Source organism: Camellia sinensis, chromosome 9 (assembly GCF_055761805.1).
Source record: "Camellia sinensis isolate YWXY chromosome 9, ASM5576180v1, whole genome shotgun sequence".
NCBI lineage: Eukaryota > Viridiplantae > Streptophyta > Magnoliopsida > Ericales > Theaceae > Camellia > Camellia sinensis.
The window spans coordinates 148,301,631-148,329,500 of record NC_138969.1 but is presented as its reverse complement, the minus strand read 5'-3'; the positions used below and the strand labels follow the sequence as shown (position 1 = coordinate 148,329,500).

Sequence of the window (27,870 nt, the reverse complement as noted above, 5' to 3'; positions counted from 1 at the left end):
AATACATCCTATTTTTTTTTCCTTCAAATTATCTTTCAAGGTACACTCATATAATAAAAAATCAAAAATCTCAAATGACGTCACTTTCAACAAAATTTAAACAAATTTCTCATTACAACTATTTTTTTTTTTAGTCGCATGCAAAAGCGATGAAATCGGCTTAAGAAGAATGACGAAAGTGGACGATGAATTTTAGCCACACAAGAGTTGTGAAACAATAATTCAAATTTCTTAAATATAACAGATCACTCATGACAAAGCCAAATAGGGGTTGACTTTGTTCACGTTTTGTATGACTTTTATTTATCTATAAGAATGAATGATTTTGATCTTTCTCAGAATATATATATATATATATAATAGATCAGAACTCAAGAAGTAAAATTACACTACAGGAATTATAGGTTTTGACGACGTTTATTTAACGGCGTTTTATGAAACGCCACATTTTATACTATTTAACGGCGTTTTTTAACCGTCGTTTTTGTTCAATATTAAAACGGCACCGTTTAACTATTTGAAGGCGTTGAAAAACGTCTTCGAATGTCCTCTCTGTGGCGAGCTGGTAAATACACTCGTTCACTTATCAGGAGGATGCCCTAATCTCAGTCTATCGTTCACGCTCTCTCTCTCTCTCTCTCTAAACAGATGCCCTAATCCCTTCCAACAGAAATCAACGGATCGGTTTTGATTTTGATTTCGAAGTTCTCTTATTTTGAATCCTTGCGCCTTCTCTGATTTCGATTTCATCTGAATCTCTGATTTCGATTTCGATTTCGATTTCGATTTCGAAGCTCCACCGCCACCACCATCTGCACCGACGAGGTAGGTAAGCTCTCTCTCTCTCTCTCTCTCTCTCTCTCTCTCTCTCGCAACCCTCTCTAAACGCTTATCATTCGCAGAGATTTAGATCGGTCTCAGTGATATCACCTCAGAGCAATTTCGATTTCGAAGATCCAAATCACCATCTGCACCATCGTCTACTAAGGTGAGCTCCATCGTTTCTCTGTCTCTCTCTGAAACTCTTCATTTCGAAGCCTATTCCAGTGCTGTAATGAAAACATCTCTCTCAATTCATCTCTAAGTGCTTATCATTCACAGAGATTCAGATCGGTCTCAGTGACAGTTTCCCCACGTTTTGTCCTTCACTTTTTGTGCAGTTCTTTTTTTCTTTTGTTGATGATTTTGCTTTATTTTGTATTTGTTTCAGGTCCTGTTGCTGAAGACATGTTTCACTGGCAGGCAACAATTATGGGTCCACCTGACAGTCCTTATGCTGGTGGGGTTTTTCTAGTTACCATCCATTTTCCTCCAGATTACCCTTTCAAGCCACCTAAGGTGTCTCCTCTACTCTAATCGTTTCTTGTGTTGTTGCTCGAGTACTGTGTCATATTGAACTTTATTAATTGCTTTGTTTTTTGTTTTTCTTATTTTCAACTCGGTCTTGAATGTGAAAATTTGCTGAATTTAAAGCTTATGTGGTCTTATGCTTTGTGAATTTTTTATGGGCTGTACACCTCTAATATCTAGTCTACTTTCTGGAAATTTGGGACTTTTCTTGGCAAGTCTAGCTTTTGTGATTTTTTTCTCAGTCGTCTTCGAATTTTTAGGTAATATTTGTAAAAATACAAGTTATCGTAATATTTTGTTTGCATTCTCTTATTTCTCCAGTTTGAAATACAAAATACTAATGACAAATTCACTGCTAAGATTTTCACTAGAAAAGTGAAGATAAATGCATAGTTATCATGGTATATCCATTTAATTTTTACATCAAAGGTAATTGGAATATAGTTTGTGCTGGAAATTGGCCGAGTCTAGATTGCTGCCCACGAGCATAATCTGCTATGGAGTTTATATTGTTACGTGTAAGCATGGAGCACTTGTTTGTGGAGTGGATATATTGCTATGTATAATTCATGTTGTTTTTGTCTTTGTTGACTTAGAAAGCATATATTGGGTTTATTGAATATAAAATAGTAGCCCTTAGAAAAGGAAGAAGTACTGGATGAATATACAATATTCAATATTGACATGATTAAAGATGTATAATGAAATTGTGACTGTCATAAGGAAAATTATGATGAAATGAATTTCTAGTTAGAGCAGTTTTCTTAGCTTTATGCTCCTATACCCATCCCTTCCATGATGCACAATTAAAATGTGGATGAAGCTTATTTGCATAAACTCACACAAGGTTATGGTGGTGCATCATGCATGGTTCTTTTCTTTACTTGAGATACAGGTGGCAGGACTATCTTCCATAAGCTCACATGTGATGTGACGTAGGATGAATAAAGAGAAATAGTTAGCCAAATGTAGTGTGGGACAACCATGAAGTAGGTTTTTGGGGCGATAATACTTAGTTTTGTGGTTGAAAGCTTGGTGAGAGAAAGGTTTTAGGGTTTTTATGGCTAACAAAAGGTGGAGCTGGAAGGCTATCATTAAAAGTGCTTAAACTGCAGAAAATTAAGAAAAAGAAGATGAAAGGCATCCCACCTAGAGTCCCTTAGGCATCACGCCTAGCATTAGGAATGCATCACACAATCCCAAAGAAGCTCCAAAAAGCTCTGAAGCATGTTCTTCGTTGAATTATAAGTATTATATTACTTTTTTAAAAAAGAATTCCTAATTCCGAAAGGGCACTTGACTTCAAAATTTGAAAATTAGACTTTCGCTTCTAAAACTAACTAAAAAACATGTTTGGAGATCCAACAACATGGGTTGACTCATATTACAACCCATGACAACTCTAACAGCCCATGGCCAGAAAATTTTTAAGTCAGTAAAATTAGCCTATCATATGAAAACAAGAATACATAAAATGATTATGATAGGAGAATCTGATGTAACTACTAGTTTACCTTTCAGAGAGACCGATTATTATTTTGTTGGTGGTTGTTCCCAATCATCTTATAAACTGATTGTTATTTACATTCTAGTCTCATTTAAAGCATATAAAATTATCTGAGTAAAAGAGCAACTAATAGTGCTGTAATTACTGCTAATTTTAATTTTTCTGAACAAAGTTTGTAGTGCGCAGAAGCAGAGCACAGTGCTCTGTTGTATGATAAATTTTGTAAAGAATAGGGATTTTTACTTTTAAGTAGACTAACTGATAAACCTATGCATTGCCACTTTCTTTGTATGGTGAGCATTTTGCATATTCTCCATGATGTGTATTAGTCTTTTGTTTTGTCATTAAATAGAGCCTCCTAGTACAGAAAGCTCCCTTGCCCTTCTCTCTGACTACTAAAATGGTAAAAAAATTCTCCACATTGGCTCCAGATTCATTAAAGAAGTCAATGCAGGACAAAATAATAGATCAATCTTCTTGGTAGTTTTGTAGTAAATTGGTAAAACATTTAGGATGATGAATTTTTAACTGATCTGATTTCTATGCCAAATCATCATCTAGGGCAATGGGCATCGTGTTATGACAGTTTCCCCACGTTACGACTAGTACAAAGATGCATGGGATATTCATGTTCTTCTTCAGGTAAATTCTATTTTGTGCTTGTTTTGCCAAATTCCAACCATTTCAATGCAAGGTTAGGTTTTACTATATACTAGTCTAGCGAATGATTCTTGGGATTAGTTTCTTCAAAGATAAGTTTCTATATTGCAGATAAAAATTGGAGACCGAATAGAGACAGTTCGCTTCTTCCACTGCTACAAACGTGGAGTTGATCGCGTTTTTGTGGATCACCCAATGTTCCTGGAAAAGGTTTATTTCTGTCCTCAATCAACTGTTCTCGTATTTAGGGGTGAACTATATATACTTTAGCTGTAATAGTCAACTTGATCTTAGTTCTGATGCTTGAATTTCTTAACTTTCAAAGGTTTGGGGTAAAACTGGATCTAAGATCTATGGGCCTAAGACATGGGAGGATTACCAGGACAACCAAATTCGATTCAGTATATTGTGCCAAGTAAGTTATTTGATGCAACCTGTAGTTTCAAGCCCGTAATTCCATGAATGATTTTCATTCTTTGAACACTTGATTCAAAATAAAAAAGTGCAGTTGTTTTGTCGTAACTTCCTACTATATTATATATGGAAAATGATTGTCAAGCAGAAATTTTATACTGAAAACTCACTAAAAATGCTGTGGCAGTGAAATTTTTTGAAATTATAAACCACAGTGCTTGGTAGGAAAATATATATATATATATATATTTTTGTATATCATTGCTCATTATATATTAGAGAAGTAATCGGTCAATGGGCGGTTAAGGCAAAAGGTTGGCATTGTGCTCCAAATTTACATGGTTTTGCATTCAACACGAGTCAATCATCCATGTTCTTGTTTGTTTTACATAATGACCACCTGTGGTATATCATTGTTTTATTTCCTCTTACTGCCTACTCAAGATTTTTGTTAGCCTACGCCTAATCATGTATGCAGTTCTACACTATTGCTTACATAGTATATAGCTGGCATTCATTTATTATGTTGAACTCAGGCTGCTTTGGAGGCACCAAGGATTTTGAATCTAAACAACAATAAATATTTCTCTGGACCTTATGGTATGTTCCATTCTCAAAGTTTGTACCTTTATTTATCTATTTATTTTGCATTCTATTATAAATGGTGTAACATATCTGTCTCGTACAAATGCAGGGGAGGATGTTGTCTTCATTGCCAATGATTGGCACACTGCTCTTCTTCCATGTTATCTGAAGACCAAGTACAAGTCTTCGCATGTTGCAGCTATGACAAGCCTGCCAAGGGAAGGAAAATTAACTGGATGAAGGGTGGAATATTAGAATCAGACAGGGTCGTAACAGTGACCCCATACTATGCCCAGGAACTTGTTTCTGGCATAGATAAGGGTGTGGAATTGGATAACATCATTCGTAAGACCGGTATACACTACAAGAAAAATTCAATGTCACGGCGCTTAAAAAAAGACGCTTTTTGAAAACGTCTTTATTTCTCGTTTTCCAAGACCCGTGCCTTCGCTGATGCTTAACTCTACCAGTTAATTAATGAGTTACAAAAAAGAAAAAAAAAACAAACCTCTGCCACTCAAACCCATAGAATATCACTTTTTTTCCAAACATCACAGTCCAAAAAAGACGCTTTTTGAAAACGTCTTTATTTGCTAAAAGATGATTGATGAACATTGCTTATTGCTCCATTTATTTATTAATTAATACTTACTGCTATTTGTTGTTATTATCATCATTATTAGTCTTGCTGTGCAAACATCTTTGATTGGCCTTCATGGTGTTCATGCTGTTTTAAACGGTATAATTTTTTATGGAGCAACATATCATAATTTCATGCATCTGTAGGTAAGTTATAGTATATATTGTAGCTTTGCCTGCTCTTTGTTGTCCAGTGTTTTATTCATATTACATGCATTATGTGATTTTTTTTACATTGAAATATCTACAGAGAATCACGTTCCCATTTACTTCATATATGAATTTGACAATATTCAACTCTCATCATAATTCTAAGCTCTCCTTTGCAATTTACCATTGATTACAGACAGTTGCTGGATTAGCAGCAGATGGGAGGCAGGTTGTTGCACGAGCAAAGTTTGAAGCAACAAATTATGAAAGGTTTACATTATGAATGATGAAAAAACTATCAAGTCAAAAGAAAATATATAGACAATAGATATTTATTCTCTATTTTGGTTTTCCTCTTAGGAATTTATGGATGAAATTTTTTAATAGTTCTTCTAATTCTGATATGAATTGTTACTTTTTTAATGAGATCTTACTATGCTTATGTCTAATTGGTAGTGGTAATGTAATGTAGGTATTTAACATACATATTACAATTGACTAATAATTCTTTCTATATTTATTTTTTTAATGAGCTCTTTTCCACTTCCTACTTGATATTGTTATTTATTTGTTTGTTTTTGTATAGATTTCTTTCATCAGATGGTATTAACAATAAATAAAATCTTACGGTACATTGCCCCATTTAGCATCCATGTTTATGATATTTCAGTATGTCCTTAATATGGACCATACGAGTAGACACGGCACCACTACGATGTCCATGATCTTCATCTAATGGCTAATGTGTATTAATGTGTATTCAAGGAGTAGAAACTATTCTTGAACATGTTCTTAGCCTTTTCTATGTAATTTGGAAGAAGGAGCTGTATCATTCTATTAGGCTCTCTAACTTTTAAAAAAAAATTAAATAAAAAATCATGCTATCAGGATCTTTGGAAATCGTGCTCGTGGGTGCTTGTAAAATTTGGAGCACCCAGAATCTATTTGGTATGTTGTGTTGAAAGTATTTTTCCGTGCTAAATGTTTTTCCTTAGGGGAAAATGGACTTGGAGACAAGTAAATGAAATTTTGGTCTGAATCTTTGTGGATTCAATTCTAGTGACAGCAGTGTAATTTAGTGAGGAAAGATTTTGTTTAAGAAAGTTCCTTTTAGAGTATTTATTATGTTAACTTGTAGGAAGAATTGGAAGTTCTTTTTGAAGAGTAGGAAGTGAAGAGTGATAAATATTTGATCTGGAACCCATAGGTTGAGTTACCAAAAGCATCAACATGCTTTGATTCGGACTGTTAGCATTAGTTATATTCAAATGTGGTTTAGATCTTCATTAAAGTCTAGTTCATGTAATTGCAGGAGAAGAATGAGTCCATTTTTTATGGTAAGGAAGAAAATGGTTTTGAAGTGGTCGAATTCGAACTGCCAGAGCTGGATCTATTCTTGGTAAGAATGTCCTACTTTGGTTATGTATATGTTGTATCTATATGTCCTGAATGTAAATTATGTGTCATGAAGTTTCTTATATAATCTATTCTATGGTTCTTGTAGGAAAATGCTTGCTTCTTTGAAGAAGAGAAAGTGCAACTTTTTGATGCAGTTGGAGAGGCTGATAATAATGTGGTAAAAGTTTAAATACTATGCCTGCTTGTGTTTACAATCAACATCTTTTGATTTCCTTAGCCACAGCTTTTGTGAGTGGCAAAAGAGCAACTCAAATATGGTGAAGCTTTTACCTTGTTATTGTCAACATTTTGATTACTATATGATCACAATGGTGGTGGTATGATGACACTTATAGCGATCCCGGGTTTACCCTTGTTGTATAGTGATCCGGACATGTGTCCGTGGATGTTGGTAGTTGTTTATTATCTTGTTTACATCCTTTCTTACTTTGTATTTGAGTTATAGGATGTGTTGAGCGGGTTTGTTACAGGTTGGTTGAGTTTAGAAACCAAAACTAGTTGCCCAGATTTTTGGCCTGTACGCTCGAGCGGAGGTGTTGGCGCTCGAGCGTAGATTACATCCATCCAGTATCTTGTTGTGCAGTGTTGTGAGCTCGAGCGTAGGGTTGGGAGCTCGAGCGGAGGCCTGGTTCTGCAAATGTGCTGAGCGAGTGCATTCTGCGCTCGAGCGGGAGGTTGGCCGCTCGAGCGGAAGTCTGTGAGTGGCCGCTCGAGCGGGGTGTTTTACGCTCGAGCGGAGACCTGGGTTAAAGTCCCGAAGTTGTGACTTTTCAAATCACTTTTTCACTTTCTCTTCTCTCTCTTACTTTTCCAGAATCACCATTGTTGAGCCTCTCACTCTAGACTCTACCTTCTCTCTGGGTTTTGATCTAGTAGGAGTGATTTACTCACCTTTGGCCTTTACAAAAAAGTTGTTGATCGTCGAGGACTTCATTTTAATCTGAAAATCTCGGGTTTTGGAGCACGTTGGGTTTTGTCGTCTTCTCCTTTGGGACTCCAAATTTGAGGTAGGGATAACCTACTCCTCTCTATGGGTTTTGTCTTTAAATTTTGGTATTTTGAGATGTTGGGCTTGGTTTGGTAAATTTGTGAAAGTTTGGGGCTTTTGTGTAATTTTACAAAAGTTGGGGTTTTATTCATAATAAACCTAGATGCATGTTTGGCATAGAAAAATAGAATGATCGTTGAATCATTGATGAAAATGGGACCTAAGGGTTGAAATGGTAATTATGGAAAATGACCTAATTACATTGTTTAATTAATTAGGATAATTAATTGGTGAGAAATGAGGAAATGAAATGTTGATTGAATATCCATTTGTGCATTTATTTTCTGTTTTAGAAATAACTGCTTGGGGCTATCGGTGAAGGATAGTCGAGATTGTTGTAGACAATGCATGATGATTAGGTAAACGGAATGTGTCATGGAACTTGACGGTTGATAGAATACATTAATTGTGTGTATTGTGTGATTGTATATAGAACCAATGTGTTTATATACGTTATGTGTAGAGGAGGAGATAGGGGATGTACTCCGCGGTTTAGGGGAAGATAGGGGATGTACCTCTAAACCGGATAGGTATTGGGAGGAGATAGGGGATGAACTCCGTAGACAGAGCTCATATGCTTGTCTAGAGAAGTGAAGATAGTGCTCATATGCTTATCTGTTGTGAAGTGTGGATACAGCTTGTATGCTTATCTGTGGATATTGTTGATATACATATCTGTTGTGAAGTGTGGATACAGCTTGTATGCTTATCTGTGGATATTGTTGATATACATATCTGTTGAGAATGTGGATATAGCTTTTATGCTTATCTGAATGTGAGATATAGTTTTTATACATATCTGTGGAAATGATGATAGAGCTAGCATGCTTATCTGTTGAAAAAGGGAAAATGAAAAGTAATTGGGACTTGTAAGTCGTTGACATAAATATGTAATTTATGTGATTGTATCAGTGTTGACCAACTATCAATTGCTAATGTTTTAGTCATTGTCCATGGTTGGTTTAGTGTATTTCTACTGGGCTGTGGCTCACCCTATATGGGAATATCATTTTCAGGTGCAGGAAGCATGCCACCTCCAAGGACATAGCTGGGAGGCTAGTGGCGGGCATAGTTTTGTCGTTTTACTTTTGATGTATTACATGTAATTTCAAGCCAAGGGCTTAATGTGTAAACGAGTTAGAACTCTTGTTGTAACCAAGTGTTAACTTGGAAAGCTGTAAGCCCGTAGGGCATTTTGTTATGAGGTTAACATGTAATACTTATGTCTTGGAATTCTAATGAATGAAAGGAATGCAGTTAGTTTGAATGTAAATGCATGTCTTATCTGATGGGTTTATTGTTATTATTTTGAGGGCGTTACAACTTGGTATCAGAGCGTACCGGGTTCGAATACTTTGGGTACGTGGGAAGTGATTAGGATCACAATGGGTTTGTCTCGCTTGATAGAGACGTAGATGTAGTACCATATGCTATGTGTTTATTTGATAACATGCTTATGTGACTATGTGGGTATGGGATTTAATTTCTAGGATGTTGATTGGATCCTTGAGTTTCTGGGAGTCTTGTTGGAAAAGCACTTGATCAATGCTGTTTCTAACCGGAACTCTAGTAACGCCTCGGGACTATCATTATCCGGAAATGAAGTTCGTAAGTGCTTATGTGTTTATGTGCTTATGTGGAGTGAATTACAGTTGTCCATGCATTAGGGCGTGAGTGTTTAGTTTCGGCACACCTATGAATGTGCTAACGTTCTGTGTTGCCTTTATTAGGATGTCAGGACGAGGAAGAGGTGCTAGGCGTGGTAGACCTGCGAGGCAGGAAGTACCGTTACAGGGTGAGATTCCGGCAGTGCAGGAGGGAGTTGGGCAGGCCAATGTGGCCGAGCCAGTAGGTCAGCAGGCTATGGGTGCCTTGGCCAGAGAGATAACAGGAGCTTTGGGTATTCTTAGAGCTGGGAATCAGGCAGCTGAGACAGGGCCTTCCTTCTTGAAGAGGGAGTTCTTCCGGTGTAATCCGGACGAGTTTATCGGGGATCCTAAAGAGCCGCTTAAGTCAGATGAATGGCTCGAACAGACAACGAAGACGTTTGAGATGCTTGGCATCGAGGACGGAGCATTGAAAGTGACCTTGGCATCCTTCCAACTGAAGGGAGATGCGGGTCAATGGTGGAAATACGAGAAAGCTCGTGTTGGTGGTACTTGGGAGGCGTTTGTGAATGCTTTTCAGGAGAGGTTTTTATCAGCGGCAGCTAGGGAGAAGCTGAGGGATCAGTTTAGCCGGCTTAATCAGCAGGGCTTGTCAGTGGCCGAGTTTGAGGCTACTTTTACCAGTCTGTCTAGGTTTGCACCTGAACTGGTGGCGTCTGAGGAACGCCGTTGTTATGAGTTTGAGCGGAAGTTGAGGCGGGGCCTCAAGTTGAGAATTGGTGGGTCTTATATTCGAGAGTATAGACACCTAGTGGATGCTGCAGCTCATATGGAGCTTATGATGCAGGAGGAGGATGAGGGTCAGAGAGGCTCCAAGAGGAGCCAGGATAGTCAGAGTGATGGCAGGAGACAGAAGGGTTATAACCCTCAGCAGTCGCAGGGTGGTGTTGCTAGATCGACCTTCCCAGTGCCGAGTGCAGGCTCCGGGAGAGGTGGTCAGGGGGATTTCACCTGTTACAAGTGTGGCCAGCTGGGTCACAAGGTATCTGTTTGCCCGCAGAAGGGTGGGGGTCAGAAAGCTGCTTCTTCTTCAGCTAGACCGCAGAGTCAGAGTTTGGGCAGGGGGCAGCTCTTGACTTGTTATCAGTGTGGACAACCTGGGCACATGAAGAGGTTTTGCCCACAGTTGAGTGCCACTTCGGGAGCGTCTGGTTCTAGACAGACGCAGGGTTTTCAGCCAGCTCAGTCTGTGCAGGCCTCGAGGGCCAATCCGGGAGCTTCGTCATCCCAGTCTGTGCAGCAGTCTTTTGCTCCGAGAGGTGAGCAGGTAGACCAGGGGCCTACGGGGCGCGTGTATGCTGTTACCGCGCAGGATTTAGTACCGGCTCCATCAGTAGTGAGAGGTACTTTTCTGTTTTGCAACTCAGTTGCTAATGTGTTGATAGACACGGGTGCATCTCATTCTTTTGTATCTGCTGCATTTGCATCTGTTTTGGAATTGGAGTTAGCACAGTTAGCATCTCCTATTTGTGTGGTATCACCTTTGGGTGGTGAGTTGATCCTAAAACAGGGTGTTAGAGGATGTGATATAGAGGTCGCCGACTATAGGCTTCCTTTTCCGTTTGTTGTCATGCCCATGAAGGGTTTTGATGTTATTTTGGGTATGGACTGGTTATCGTCATACCGGGCTGTTATTGATTGCTACCGCCAGAGGGTTACATTGTGTACCTTGAGCGGGGAGTGGTTCCATTTCTTGGGAGACCGGGTTGGTAGTGTTTTGCCACCGGGGTATGATTCGCGAGGGCGAAGTGAGCTTAGTAGTCTACTTGCTAGCTTTGAGAGTGGTGAGCGTGGTGAGACCCAGCACGTATTACCGAGGGTGGTTTGTGAGTATTCGGATGTCTTTCCCGAAGATCTTGTTAGTTTGCCACCTCACCGAGAGATAGAGTTCTCTATTGATTTAGTGCCTGGTACGGCGCCGATTTCTATGGCACCTTACCGTTTTGCTCCAGCAGAGTTGGTTGAGTTGAAAGTTCAGCTCCAGGAATTGCTAGATAAGGGCTCTGTTCGCCCTAGTGTTTCACCGTGGGGAGCACCGGCACTCTTTGTTAAAAAGAAAGATGGTGCCTTGAGATTGTGTATAGACTACCGGAAGTTGAATCGGGCTACGGTTAAAAATAAGTACCCTATGCCCCGTATAGATGATTTGTTTGACCAGTTGAAGGGTTCCCGTTGTTTCTCTAAGATAGACTTGAGATCGGGTTACCATCAGTTGAGGGTCAGGGAGGAAGATATTCCTAAGACGGCATTCCGTACGCGGTATGGCCATTACGAGTTTCTGGTGATGCCATTCGGGCTTACCAATGCACCGGCAGTCTTTATGGACTTGATGAACCGGATTTTTCGGGAGTTCTTAGACCGATTTGTGGTTGTTTTCGTGGACGATATCCTTATCTGTTCGTCTTCTGAGGAGGAGCACGAGGCACATTTGAGAGTGGTGCTTGAGTTACTTAGAGCCCATAGGCTGTATGCCAAGTTTGGGAAGTGTGAGTTTTGGCTGGGGGAAGTCAAATTCTTAGGCCACGTGGTATCCGGGGAAGGGGTGTCTGTGGATACATCCAAGGTTGAGGCAGTGCAAGATTGGGCACAGCCTAAGAGTGTGTTTGAGATCCGCAGTTTTCTGGGATTGGCTGGGTGTTACCGTCGGTTTTTGAAAGATTTCTCCAGGTTAGCGTCACCGTTGACTAGACTGACTCGGAAGGGAGTCAAGTTTGTGTGGAGTGATACTTGTGAAAAGTCGTTCCAAGAGTTGAAAATTAGATTGACCACCGCTCCGGTGTTGATTATTCCGGAGAGAGGGTTGGGTTATGCGGTTTATTGTGATGCCTCACGAGAGGGTTTGGGTTGTGTGTTGATGCAAGAGGGGAAAGTGGTAGCTTATGGCTCACGTCAGTTGAAAATACACGAGAAGAATTACCCCACACACGACCTAGAGTTAGTAGCTGTGATCTTTGCCTTGAAAATCTGGAGGCACTACCTTTATGGTGAGAGGTTCGAGGTATTCTCGGATCACAAGAGTTTGAAGTATCTGTTTACACAGAGAGACTTGAATATGAGGCAGAGGAGATGGATGGAGTTCATCGAGGATTATGATTTTGAGTTGCATTATCATCCGGGAAAGGCCAATGTTGTGGCCGATGCCCTTAGTAGGAAAACCATTAGTGATGTAGCTTGTATAGCCATCCGGGAATGGGTGATGTTGGGAGCACTTGGCGAGTTTGATTTGCTACTGGGCGAATCTGTCGAGGCTGCGGCCTTGTTTTCTGTCGTGGTGCAGCCTACACTTGTGACTAGAGTGTTAGAGGCACAGAGAGGTGACCTTGAGGTAGAATCCCTCCGAGAGAAGATCTCCAGTGGGAAAGTTGAGAAGGGTTTGACGGTGTATCCCGACCTGAGTGTGAGATACCGAGACCGTTTGTTTGTACCGGAGGCTTGCCGTGAGGAAGTACTCCGAGAGTTTCACCATTCGCGCCTTGCGGTGCATCCGGGAGGTACTAAGATGTATCAGGATTTGGGTCGCCAGTTTTGGTGGCGGGGTATGAAAAGAGATGTGGCTGTTTTCGTATCGAAGTGCCTTACTTGCCAGCAAGTGAAGGCCGAGCATCAGAGGCCAGCGGGTTTGTTGCAACCTTTGCCTATTGCCGAGTGGAAGTGGGAGCATGTCACTATGGACTTCGTTGTAGGTCTTCCGAAGACTCAGCGGGGTAGTGATGCTATTTGGGTGGTTGTAGACCGGTTGACTAAGTCGGCGCACTTTATTCCTATGCGCGTGAGAGATTCGGTAGATCATCTTGCCGACTTGTATATTCGGGACGTAGTGAGATTGCACGGGGTCCCAGTGACGATCGTCTCAGATAGAGATCCTCGTTTTACTGCTAGGTTGTGGCAGAGTTTGCAGAGTGCCTTGGGCACTAAGTTGACCTTTAGTACGGCTTATCATCCTCAGACTGACGGGCAGTCCGAGCGTACTATTCAGATCCTCGAGGATATGCTTCGGGGTTGTGTCCTGGATTTCAGTGGGACGTGGGAGAGGCACTTGCCATTGGTAGAGTTTGCCTACAACAACAGTTTTCAGTCTAGCATCGGTATGGCACCGTTTGAGGCCTTGTATGGCCGACCGTGTAGGTCTCCAGTTTGTTGGGCCGAGGTGGGTGATGCACCTTTGTTGGGTCCGGAGTTGGTTAGGGAGACGACGGAGAAAGTTGAGCTTATCCGTAGGAGGCTTGTTACAGCCCAGAGTCGACAAAAGAGTTATGCCGACCGTAGGAGGAGGCCTTTGGCGTTTGAGGTAGGTGATCATGTCTTTCTGAAGATATCACCTAGGCGAGGCCTGATGAGGTTTGGGAAGAGTGGGAAATTATCCCCTCGGTTTATTGGTCCTTTTGAGATCCTTGAGAGGATTGGTGAGGTTGCTTATCGGTTAGCCTTACCGCCGCAGTTGTCCGGAGTGCATGACGTGTTTCATGTGAGTATGCTTCGGAAGTATGAGCCAGATCCATCACATGTGCTGGATTGGACCGATTTAGAGGTAGATGAGGATGCCTCGTATGAGGAGAGACCGGTTCGGGTCTTGGATAGGCGGGATCAGGTCCTGCGTGGCAAGACCATTCCGTTGGTGAAAGTCTTGTGGAAACATCACGGAGTGGAGGAAGCCACTTGGGAACGTGAGTTGGAAGTCCGTGAGAAATATCAGGACTTGTTTGTTGATGTGTGATCTTGTATTTAAATTTTCCGTTTTGTTGAGCTTAAGAACTTTTATATATGTCTTAAGTTGTGAAACATTGAAAATGTTTGGTTTAATGAAAGTACGTTTTGGAACTTGCCTCATATGGAAGTTGAATGTAACATTATATCTGTTGAATATATTGTTGAAATTGGAAAGATAGTGCATAATGTTAATGCATGTTGAAAGTACATATGTTGTTTACATATTGTGATATGTCTCTTGTTAAAGGGATGGGATGACCGGTAATGGGTCGAATTGTTGAATGTTAAAATGTAACATTGTCTAAAATGAAGGAAAACTTGTTTGAAAACTTGTGCTTAATTTCGGGGGCGAAATTCTTTAAGGGGGGGAGGTTATAGCGATCCCGGGTTTACCCTTGTTGTATAGTGATCCGGACATGTGTCCGTGGATGTTGGTAGTTGTTTATTATCTTGTTTACATCCTTTCTTACTTTGTATTTGAGTTATAGGATGTGTTGAGCGGGTTTGTTACAGGTTGGTTGAGTTTAGAAACCAAAACTAGTTGCCCAGATTTTTGGCCTGTACGCTCGAGCGGAGGTGTTGGCGCTCGAGCGTAGATTACATCCATCCAGTATCTTGTTGTGCAGTGTTGTGAGCTCGAGCGTAGGGTTGGGAGCTCGAGCGGAGGCCTGGTTCTGCAAATGTGCTGAGCGAGTGCATTCTGCGCTCGAGCGGGAGGTTGGCCGCTCGAGCGGAAGTCTGTGAGTGGCCGCTCGAGCGGGGTGTTTTACGCTCGAGCGGAGACCTGGGTTAAAGTCCCGAAGTTGTGACTTTTCAAATCACTTTTTCACTTTCTCTTCTCTCTCTTACTTTTCCAGAATCACCATTGTTGAGCCTCTCACTCTAGACTCTACCTTCTCTCTGGGTTTTGATCTAGTAGGAGTGATTTACTCACCTTTGGCCTTTACAAAAAAGTTGTTGATCGTCGAGGACTTCATTTTAATCTGAAAATCTCGGGTTTTGGAGCACGTTGGGTTTTGTCGTCTTCTCCTTTGGGACTCCAAATTTGAGGTAGGGATAACCTACTCCTCTCTATGGGTTTTGTCTTTAAATTTTGGTATTTTGAGATGTTGGGCTTGGTTTGGTAAATTTGTGAAAGTTTGGGGCTTTTGTGTAATTTTACAAAAGTTGGGGTTTTATTCATAATAAACCTAGATGCATGTTTGGCATAGAAAAATAGAATGATTGTTGAATCATTGATGAAAATGGGACCTAAGGGTTGAAATGGTAATTATGGAAAATGACCTAATTACATTGTTTAATTAATTAGGATAATTAATTGGTGAGAAATGAGGAAATGAAATGTTGATTGAATATCCATTTGTGCATTTATTTTCTGTTTTAGAAATAACTGCTTGGGGCTATCGGTGAAGGATAGTCGAGATTGTTGTAGACAATGCATGATGATTAGGTAAACGGAATGTGTCATGGAACTTGACGGTTGATAGAATACATTAATTGTGTGTATTGTGTGATTGTATATAGAACCAATGTGTTTATATACGTTATGTGTAGAGGAGGAGATAGGGGATGTACTCCGCGGTTTAGGGGAAGATAGGGGATGTAACTCTAAACCGGATAGGTATTGGGAGGAGATAGGGGATGAACTCCGTAGACAGAGCTCATATGCTTGTCTAGAGAAGTGAAGATAGAGCTCATATGCTTATCTATTGTGAAGTGTGGATACAGCTTGTATGCTTATCTGTGGATATTGTTGATATACATATCTGTTGTGAAGTGTGGATACAGCTTGTATGCTTATCTGTGGATATTGTTGATATACATATCTGTTGAGAATGTGGATATAGCTTTTATGCTTATCTGAATGTGAGATATAGTTTTTATACATATCTGTGGAAATGATGATAGAGCTAGCATGCTTATCTGTTGAAAAAGGGAAAATGAAAAGTAATTGGGACTTGTAAGTCGTTGACATAAATATGTAATTTATGTGATTGTATCAGTGTTGACCAACTATCAATTGCTAATGTTTTAGTCATTGTCCATGGTTGGTTTAGTGTATTTCTACTGGGCTGTGGCTCACCCTATATGGGAATATCATTTTCAGGTGCAGGAAGCATGCCACCTCCAAGGACATAGCTGGGAGGCTAGTGGCGGGCATAGTTTTGTCGTTTTACTTTTGATGTATTACATGTAATTTCAAGCCAAGGGCTTAATGTGTAAACGAGTTAGAACTCTTGTTGTAACCAAGTGTTAACTTGGAAAGCTGTAAGCCCGTAGGGCATTTTGTTATGAGGTTAACATGTAATACTTATGTCTTGGAATTCTAATGAATGAAAGGAATGCAGTTAGTTTGAATGTAAATGCATGTCTTATCTGATGGGTTTATTGTTATTATTTTGAGGGCGTTACAACACTGAACTTGAAGTATACATTTTTTTGGTGGTGGTATTATCACAATGTTTAAACAAGCAAGGTACCAAAACTGAAAAAAGAAAAAACGAAAAAGAGACAGCATTGTGAGAGAGGGAAAATGTCCAAAATAAAAAATATAAAATGAAGGACTTTAGGCATTAAATTTTTTTGGCTTGGACTTCTCATAAGATGTAATTTATTGGAAGGACTTTTGGCCAAAAATCCTTTATTCATTCAATTAGCAATTCGATGCACATATTTGAAAATCAAAATTGTGTAACAAAGATTCACACCAAAGTGAGTTGTGTTCTTTTTATAATAGATATATGGTTCAGTCATGTACAATGAAGATCTGTAGATGTAATGGTTAGGAAGAGTGATATGGTTAGCATAAATAGAAATTTTAGGGAAGTTGATTTGCTTGTGTAGAGCCTTGTAATTGTTGGCAACAGATGATCTCTGTCTGTCTGGGAGCAGAGGATCTCTGTCTCTGTCTCTCTCACACACACACACACACACACACATTATTCATCATAATATCTGAGCATATTATATACACAAACATGTATATATATAACTGAGCATTTTATGATGTCATTATATGCCACGAGTGCTTGAAATATGCAGCCTGTGGGGTTTGCCACTCTGATCTTCACGTAATCATAGGTGAACTTCCATTTTCTAGCCCTTGTGTTGTGGGTCATGAGATCACAGGTGAGGTGGTTGAGCATGGGCCCCTCACGGACACCAAAATCATTGAAAGGTTTACTTAAATTTTCTTTAAAAATATGCTGTAATTAATCACGGTTCACTAAGAACTCCCAAAATGATGGACTGGTCCTCAACATGGATAACAGGATTAGTTTTGCCTTGATTCTTCAGATTTCCAGTCGGAGCTCATGTGGTTGGAGCTTTCATAATGCCTTGCGGTAGCTGTTTCTTCTGTAATGAGGTGATTAAATCAACTAATTCCTCAACTTTTCTTTCCCTTGATCTTATTTGGTCTCTGACATTGCGACTTGCTGGTGTCGATATATATAATACATGGTGTCAATCTTATATAGTAAGTTTTTTTGAGTGAATATAGGGTCAAGATGACTTATGCGAGGATTTCTTCGCTTCTAACCGTGCAAAAGGAACCCTTTATGACGGAGAAACCCGCTTGTTCCTCCGCAACAGTGGTAACTGTTTCGTTACCACTTACAATTTACTTCATCTTAATATGAACTTGAATACTCAATTTTCAACACATTCTAATTGAGCACTTTTAGTTTTCGTTATGTAATTTTTCCTTTTGGATATTCTGTTTGTGTTAGGCATGTTGATTTCTCGACAGAGTAGTTTTAGTTACTCGTCATATAAGTGCTGGCCTCTTCTTACATGTGAAACTCAACAGGGTTGAGTGGCCTCTTCTAAAGCCAAATCTTCTGTCCTGTTTGGTTGCTGAGAAAGTGGGGGGAAAAAGTAAAGAAAATGAATTTTTTGAGTCCTACTGGATACTGTCATTTCTGGGTATTGTTGTATATTATTTATGTAGTTGATGAATTCGTTGATTGTTGAAAGGTCTGACATGATTGTATTTTTATCAAAATTATATATACAATTTTGACTGATAGCAATTTTGTGGCTTTGTATACAAGGTAGTAATTAATTTTTTGGTTGAGAATTGTGAATAAAATTTTTCGATATGTTATTTTGGGGGTAATATTAAAATATCATTTGTGGATATGTTATGTTGTGGGTAATGGTGATTGGTGAATGGGAAAGTGAATTAATGATGCATTTGATATTTGAATGTAAGTTATTATTTCATATTAGTGTTATTTATTTTTATTATATGTATTTTTTTAGTTTAATCACATAAATTAGCACAACTTCAAAAAAAAAGAGATATCACGGCGTTTTTTTAAAAACGCCGCTTAAAACCCAAAATATTAACGGTTAGGTTTTTTTAAAAAGATATGACGGCGTTTAAAAAATGTCGCTAAATATCATAATGACGTCATGGTACTGTCAAATAAGACATTTAGCGGCGTTTTTGAAAACGCCGTCTATACTAATATAACGGCGTTTTTAAAACGTCATGAAGTTATAGCGACGGCCGCGTCTTCGGCGCTTGATGCTAATTGTCGCAAAAAGAATTTGCGGTGTTTTTGACACTTATAGCGGCGTTTTTTAAACGCCGCTAAAAATAGAATTTCCTGCAGTGTTAGCAATATGGCTTTTATTTATCTATATCTATGAATGAATGATCTTAATCTTTCTCAATATATATATATATATATAAAATAGATCAAAACTCAGGAAGTAAAATTAGCAATATTTATGTTTGTGGGTAAATAGGGGTTTACGAATAGGTTAAAAAAAGGAAAGAGAAAAACTTTATTGGAGCATTGTATTTATATATGTATTTATTGTATACCTGTCCCTCTTGCGCTCACTGTTTGGTACAATTTCAGCGATTTGGTTCAATAATAATTTTGATTTCAATTTCAGAGATAGACAAAATAAATAAATAATAATAATAATAGTAATAATAAATAAATAAATAAATAAAAATTGAGTAGAATATGAAAAATTTATATATAAGTAGTTTGAATGTGCTATAAGGAAAAAAAATAATATTTTATTTTATAATTTAGTGTGTGTTCTCTATTAGTAAATTTACATTATGATATAATAAGAACTAAAATTTTAAATTTTATTTGAGCATACTGAATTATTATTTGGATGCAAATAGAATCACTCATAAGTAATTCAAGCTTTAGTTTTTATTATTTGGGGAATTTACTGATGAGTCCCCTACACAAAATTCAAAATCATCTAGTCCCAAAACAAAGCACGTATACCAATTAGTCCGATGCATTTTAATTGTTACCAAAAAATTATTATTTTTAGATAAAAAATAATAATTTAAAGACGCTGCTACATTTCACCACTACCGGACTTCAGTCAAACGGTTATCGGTGACTCGCCAGAATGTTCAACATCACTGAGAAGTTACCGGAATATCATCGAAAATTTGTCGGAGTATCGTCGAAATGTTTTGAACGTCACCGGAAGTTATCAAAATGTCTAGAATGTTCGCTGAATGTCAAGAATATCGTCAGAGACTCACCGGAGTGTCTAGAATATTGCCAAAAATAATAATAAATTGAGAAATTAATATGAAAAACATAACAAAATGTGCTAAATATTGATAAACTGAAAGAAGGAAAAAAAAAACTTAAGAACAACAAACAGCAACAATGAAAAAATATATATATGTTATTTTCAATTTTTGTAGGATTTAAGCAAATAATTTTCAATGTTGATCAAACTGAAAAGCAAGCTTTGAAACTACAAAATGTTACAGTTTCAAAGTATGATTCTATTAAGTATTTATCCTTATTAATCAAATTGAAAAACATGTTATGAAACTGTAAAATTTTACAGTTCTAAAGTATGATTCATTTCAGCACCCAAAAAAAAAATTGATATTGAAAAATTTTACAATTTTCACTGCGTGTAATTAAAACTAGAAAACAACTTGTTCAAAACTTAAATTTTTTTTCCATTATAACAGGAAAATAGAAGTGTGTAGTATAAAGAAAAAGTATTAAAACTGAGAGATCGAAGGAAAGAGACAGATATAAAGAGATACTTGTACTCTGACAACTATTTTAAGTTTAGATCTATTTAGATCTGATGTAGATCTACTTAATCATCTTTTTTGTCAAAAACTCATCTCTTTCGCCGTCAGTGAGCACGATGCAAGGAGTTGGTACTCGGTGGTTGCCCATGAACCCCAATCAATGGTGGTCGCCGGTGACTGTAGATTCAAAAGAGAAAGAAAATAAGGAAGGTGTAGTCATGGTCGTGGTCGTTTATGTCATCACCGATATCAGAGAAAGAGAGATAAAGAGAAGAAGCAAGGTGTAGGGAAAGAGGAAAAGATAAATAGGTATAGGACTTTTGGGTCTATCTAAAAAGTTTTAGGATTAAATAGAATATACACTTTTCAAAATGATTTGTGGGTAATTTGCCCTTACTATTTAAATTTAGGCCTTCAAAGTTTTGAAAATATACATTGGGGGTGTTTGGTGGAGCTTTTTTGAGCCAACTTATGACTTCTGGCTTTTAAAAAGTTATTTTTGACTGTTTGGTTAAACTTATTTTAAACAGTTTCTGATTCTAACAACTTATTTTAAGTCAAAAAAGCGGATTCTGATAAGTTGCTCACCCCTTGCTTCTGATTATCAACTTCTGCTGTGGACATGTTAATTCACGGTTATACTCTTAGATTTTTTTATTTTTTATTTTTTTTAAAAATAGAAAAAGACCCAAATGGACTATAAAATATTAATATTATTTTTTTATGAGAAATGTAGATAAATAATGAATAATAAAAAATAAAGGGTAATTGAAAAAAGCAACTTCAAAGCTTATTTAACAAACACTACTCAGCAACTTAAATATATAATTCAACAGTTACACCAAACAGATTAACAGATTCTGATTAAAGTCATAATCTATAATCTTTTAAGCTATAATCTATAGTCTGTTTTAACAGCTACACCAAACAGGACCATTGGGCCTTAAAGTTTTGGACCTTTCTGATGTAATTTGGACTTTTTATTAAAAATAACTTTGAACATAGGCTCTTTTTTTTTTTTTTTTTTATAATGAATTTCTAATTAGGAAATTTAGCCAAAACCCCTCAATTGGAAATTTAGCCAAAACTTCTTAAGAAGGAGACGTATAATTGATTAAGGACAAAGTAAAATATCTATTTTTTTTCTTGGACAATATTGTCAGGGTAACATTGTGATGATCCTATCCCGTATTATACTTTAATTCCTTAATTAAGCATGTGATTTAGTGTTTGATGTGGAGTTGCATGGTTAAGTGTGTGATTTATGTGATTTTGGATTTATATATGTTGGTCGTACGAAAACTTGTTGAAAATTACAACTTTGAACTGAAAATTGAAAGCCTTAGAGGTGCCAGAAACCAAAACTAATTAATTATTTGCGATCAGCATAATTTTTAGAGCCTAATGAGGGGTTTCGTAAAAATGTGATTCAGAATGAATTAATTAGATTTAATTAGTTTCATTAAAATAAACCTTTGGATACTCAAGTTCATACTTGAATTAATTAAACCTAATTGTTAAGCAATTAGCCTAATTAAACTAGATTATGTAGATATATATATATATAAGCCATAGATTCTAGAGTCTTAGAGATTGACTCAACAACACTTTGTTGGAGAAGAAAAGAGAGAAACAAGAAAGAAGCTTCAACAAGAGCTTTGGAAAAGCTAGGAGATTTGGAGAAATTGAAGTAAAACTCAAGAATTGACTCAAGGTAAGTGAAATTCCACTAAAGCTCTTGGAATTAACCTACAAATTGTATGAATTCAAGGATTTAAAATGAAGATTACTCACCTAATAGAGTTAGGGTTTTGAGATGTAAGTTTACTTGAGCTAAACTCAAGAATTTGAGCTTTAATTCTTTGATTTTGCTTGATTTGAGTTCAAATTTGGAGATAGAACAAGATATGAACTCTAGGGTTTACATGTAAAAGGATTACGAGTGGAATTCATCCATATAAGAGATTGATATATATGGTTTGAAAGAATACTTTATGAAATCTTTGAATTCAGGGACGTTAAAACTTTGATTTTGGAATTAAAGCAAGTTTGGTTCAATTAAGCTTGAATTACACTTGAAGTATGTTATTATATCATGTGTTTTGAAGAAGTTTTGCATGAATTTGGGCTTGCAATTGAGTTTGGAGGCTTGAATTTTGAACCCCAATTTCGGACTGCCTGAATTTACCCAGAACCACACATGCGGCTGTGGGCCCCGCACATGCAGAATACAGGACAGTGCAGAGCATGATACACTGTTTTAATTGCACGTGCAGCCTGCACGTGTGGCAGCTTCCATTTTCTAATCTCAACCAGCAAAAATGGAGGATGGTTTACTGAATTGCAGCTATTCTCTCAGCAATGGAAGATTTCACATCCTCTAGGCAAGCCGCAGAAGTTTGAATTGGGTTCCTCACTGAACACCAACAAAGACGCCTAAAAAAAAATATAAAAAAAAAAATTTCTCCCTTTGTCTCAAAATATTCCGTAGGATTGGTTTCAGTTTACTAAATTTAGTTTTTTGAAAATCAATTTTTTTTTTTCAGGAAGTCAGGACTAATCCTGCGGGTTAAGTAGCCCGAGGGAAGCCGTGTACCCCTTTCAAACTGTTGCAAGCACTCACCCAATAGAGAATCGAACCCGTGACCATGCGTCTTACCCACACAGTCACGTGTGCGCCCTTACTACTGGGGCATCTTGCCCCCTACTGAATTTCCCATTTGCAATTGTAATTGTGATAATCATTGGATGAGATTCGAAACTTGAAGATATTGTTGCAGTGGTGGGCCATAGATTCTTCAATTTGAAGTGCATAAATCAATGATAAATTTACAAGAATTCACGATTTGATCATTATAAACGTCCTTTGATTTGATCGGCCTTGCGTTCTGCCATGGGTTTTGGAGTTACTGTGTTTAGGGAAAGTGTGAAGTTACTATGGTGGTTGAGTGATTGGACAAAGGAAGGATATCAGAAGAAGATGAGTGGTTTAACTGGTTTTCGTAAATAATTGGTTTATGGTTTATTTGTGAATAATTTAATATTACAAGTCATATGATTAGTTGAAAATGAGGAAAGATATCAGAGAGCGTTTGTTTTAAATATCTTAATTAATTTTCACATCATTAGGCTTAGGCTTAGGCTTGAAAAAGAAGGAAATCAGAAGAAGAGGAGTAGTTTAACTGGTTTTCGTAAATAACTGGCTTATCTGTGAATAATCTAATCTCGCAAGTCATATGATTAGTTGAAAATGAGGAAAGATATGATAGAGTATTTGTTTTAAATATCTTAATTAATTTTCACATCATTAGGCTTAGGCTTAGGCTTAGGCTTGAAAAAGAAAGGAAATCAGAAGAAGATGAGTAGTTTAATTGGTTTTCTTAAATAATTGGTTTACGACTCATCTGTGAATAATCTAATCTCACAAATCATATGATTAGTTGATAATTAGGAAAGATATGAGAGAGCATTTGTTTTAAATATCTTAATTAATTATCAATCAGTAGGCTCAAGTTTGAAAAATGAGTCTAATTTTTGGACTTAAATAGTAATGTTCATAGAAAATTTATGTAAAAAATTGATCAAACATTGATGGTTACATGTAAAAAAAATTTGGTTTTGGTTATATGTCTAATCGTGTTTTTATTTTATTTTTTTAGTGAATATTTTTAAAATTTTGAGTAAATTTTTTTTTTTTTTTTTTTTTTAGATGCACCTATCCAAATAATAAAATATTTGTAAAAAAATATTTTACAAAATTAATAAATACACAAAAATACAAAAAAATGTACTGAATTTTCTTCTTCTTTTTTTTTTTGTATTTTTGGTATTTAGTGAATTTTTTAAAGATTTTTTTTCACAAATATTATACTTTTTAAATGTATTTATGTTAGGTGTGTCTAAATTTTTTTAAAAAAAAATCTTAAAATATTAAAAAAATTAATTGAAAACAAAAAATATAAGAAAAATAAAAAAGTAAAATTTTCTGAAAATTATTTTTTGGAAACCAAAACTAAACAAGCTGATTAGTTTCTTATTCTATTTTTCATTGTTTTAAAATATTAGCCTCTTTCCAAAAATTAAGGACTAAACTAATTTGCATTTCCTATTTTGCTATTCTTTTAAATTGATTAACAATACAAAAAGTATAATTATGACGGTTAATATTCTCTAAAAAATATACTATCAAAAAGTAATTTAAGAAAAGTAATATTTTTAAAGTATAATAATTATATTACCATAAAAAGTTAAATTATTCAAAAAAAATATTATTTTAAAACGAAAGTAGTAATTATGATAAGAAAAATGCTTGGAACACTAATGATGTGACTCTCCCCATGATGTGATGGGTGTCTCTTTTGTTTTTGTTTTTTTTTTGGGGGAGGGGGAGAAATTTAGTCAAAACCCCTTCATTAGACTTTTGTTTGGTGAAAATGACAACCCAATTTATTTTTATTTATAAATCCACTAAGGAGAAAACACATAATTGAGAAAGGACAAAGTAAATTTTTTTTTTCTTTCTTGGACAATATTGTCAGAGTAACGTATTACTGTGAACCAGAGTAACATGTTACTATCAAACAGATTAACATGTTAGTATTACTATTTACATCAATTTCAACGGTAATAGTTTTTTTTTATAAAAAATTTCATTGGCAACATAGATCTTATTTGATTGATCTTGATAAGAGAATTCTAAAAATATTAATTTTATTAAAAATCGACATCTACATCAAAAGTTATATTATTTTAAAGTTTAATATTTTGATAATAGTGATATTTGTTGGATTTTTCATAAAAAAACATTTTGTGCTTGTCCTCAATGTATTAAAATTTTATTATAAAGAGGTTTTGACCAAATCTTCTCCTTCTTCTTTCTTCTTCTTCTTCTTTTTTTTTTCTATCTTTTTTTTTTTTTTTTTTTTTTTTTTTTTTTTTTTTTTTTTTTTTTTTTTTTTTTTACATTTCCACCTCATTAGAGCTATTAGCTCTATTATCTAGAGCTCTCAATCAGTTCTGTTGTGGAAATCATTGGATGAGATTCTAAACCTGAAGATATTGTTGCAACGGTGGCCATAGATTCTTCAATTTGAACTGCATAAATCAATGATAAATTTACATGAATTCATTGATTGATCATTATAAACGTTCTTTGATTTGATCGGCCTTGCGTTCTGCCATGGGTTTTGAAGTTAGTGTGTTTAGGGAGAAAGTGTGAAGTTACAATGGATGTTGAGTGATTGGACAGAGAAGGGAAATCGGAAGAAGAGGAGTGGTTTAACTGATTTTCCGTAAATAACTGGTTTACCACTTATTTTTGAATAATCTAATCTCAAAAGTCATATGGTTAGTTGATAATTAAGAAAGATATAAGAGAGTGTTTGTTTTAAATATTTTAACTAATTATCAATTCATTAGGCTTGAAAAATGAGTCTAATTTTTGGATTTGAATAACAATGCTCATGAAAAATTTATGTAAAAAATTGATAGAATATTGATGGTTATATGAAAAAAAAATGGTTTTGGTTATATGTCTAATTGTGTTTTTTTTTTTTTCAGTGAATATTTTTGAAATTTTTAATGATTTGTTTTTGTTTATTTTTTAGATGCACCTATCCAAATAGTAAAATATTTGTAAAAAAATATTTTTAAAAATTAATAAATACACAAAAATACGAAAAATGTATTAAATTTTCATATTTTTTATATTTTTGGTATTTAGTGAATTTTTTAAATATTTTTTTCACAAATATTATACTTTATAAGTGTATTTATGTTAGGTGTAAAAATTTTGCTTAAAATATTAAAAAAATTCATTGAAAAAAAAAAACATACAAAAAATAAAAAAGTAAATTTTTTTGAAAATTGTTTTTAGAAACTAAAACCAAACAAGTTGATTAGTCGCTTATTCCATTTTATATTTTCTCAAAATATTAGTCTATTTGCGAAAATTAAGGACTAAATTAATTTAAATTTCTTATTTTTCCTTTTTTTTAAATTTATTAACAATACAAAAGTATAATTATAATAGTTGATATACTCCCAAAAAATGTACTATTAAAGGGAAATTTAAAAAAAAAATATTTTTAAAGTGTAATAATTATATTATCATAAAAAGTTAAATTAGTCAAAAAAAATTTATTATCTTGAAACGAGATGAGTAATTTATTAAACACTGCCTATCAAACCTCAATTTCCCATTTGCAGTTGTAGTTGTGATAATCATTGGATGAGATTGAAGATAATTTTGCATTGGTGGCCATAGGTTCTTCAATTTGAGCGGCATAAGAGCATCTCCAACGGTTCATTTAATTTTTCACTAAATCTAAGTAAAAAAATGACCATTTTCTCAGTCTGATACAGAATGTTCCAATGGTTGATTTTCATCAAATCTGCTTCTGGGACAACCGGTTGGTCGACCAGCTGGTCGACTAGTAAGGCAAAATTTTTTTTTTTGAATTGTTTGAACCTACCTATTTGAACTGTTTGAACCTTTTAGTGGTTGACCGGTTGGTCGACCGGTAAGGCAATTTTTTTTTTTTTGAATTGTTTGAACCAACCCATTTGAACTGTTTGAACCAACCCATTTGAATTGTTTGAACCTTTTAGTAGTCGATTGATTGGTCAACCGGCCGGGCAACCGGCTGGTTGACCGGTTCAGCTCTTCCAACGGTCAGAAATAGTAATTTAGTAAAATCAGTATCTTGTTCTCAGTTTGATGATTTTTTTGTTGAATTCTCATTTTGATATCAATTTGGTGAAACGGTTGGAGCATCAAAAAGTACTTTTTTTATCAAAATTTGAATCTGATGTCAAGTTTGGTTCACCGTTAGAGATGATCTACGTCAATGATAAATTTACAAGACTTCACTGATTTGAAAATTATAAACGTTCTTTGATTTGATCGGCCTTGCGTTCTGCCATGGGTTTTGGAGTTACTATATTTAGGGAGAAAGTGTGAAGTTACAATGGAGGTTGAGTGATTGGACAGAGAAGGAAAGTCAGAAGAAGAGGAGTGGTTTAACTGCTTTTACATAAATAACTTGTGTACCATTCATATGTAAATAATCTAATCACAAGTCATATGATTAGTTCGTAGTTGAGAAAGACATGGATAGTTGAGAAAGATATGGGAGAGTATTGTTTTAAATATCTTAATTAATTATCACATTATTAATCTTAAAAAATGAGTCTAATTTTTAGATTTGAATAGTAATTGCTCATAGAAAATTTATGTAAAAAATTAATCGTACATTGATGGTTATATGTTTAAATCATATTTATTTTTAAAAAATGTAGGATAATTATAATTTTAATAATAACTATTCATTTTTGTAATACAAATATATCTATCAATATTCGGTTATTTTAATTTTTTTTTATAAATATTATATTTAACAAATACTAAAAGATGAATAGTTTGAATCATAGAAGTCGGCTCTATAATTAGCTCACCAATTCCAAATTCCTACAAAAAAGAAACATTAGAGATCTAAAATAAATTACTCAATCCGTTCTAAAATATTAGTCTCTTATTTTATTTTTTATTGTCCCAAAATATTAGTCCCTTTAACATGAATTTTTTTTTTCATTCTTTCAAATTTATTAATTATGACAATTGATCTTCTAAAAAAAATGAAACGTAGTTTTGAAAAATTAATCAACTTGTTTGGTT

The 27,870-nt window shown here is 35.8% G+C and overlaps 1 long non-coding RNA gene and 1 pseudogene across 2 annotated transcripts; both read left to right on the top strand.

Annotated features, from left to right (window-relative positions):
• Positions 1–902: 902 nt before the first annotated feature.
• On the top strand, positions 903–5,791 carry LOC145798790 (granule-bound starch synthase 1, chloroplastic/amyloplastic-like; annotated as a pseudogene). Its single transcript, XR_014340425.1, has 8 exons — positions 903–988; positions 1,211–1,338; positions 3,419–3,499; positions 3,629–3,727; positions 3,843–3,932; positions 4,468–4,531; positions 4,626–4,870; positions 5,502–5,791. The product of XR_014340425.1 is annotated as a granule-bound starch synthase 1, chloroplastic/amyloplastic-like (transcript).
• A 465-nt stretch (positions 5,792–6,256) lies between these two features.
• On the top strand, positions 6,257–17,514 carry LOC145798791 (uncharacterized). Its single transcript, XR_014340426.1, has 3 exons — positions 6,257–6,704; positions 6,810–6,881; positions 17,444–17,514. It is a non-coding gene; the product is annotated as an uncharacterized LOC145798791 (long non-coding RNA).
• Positions 17,515–27,870: the final 10,356 nt, after the last annotated feature.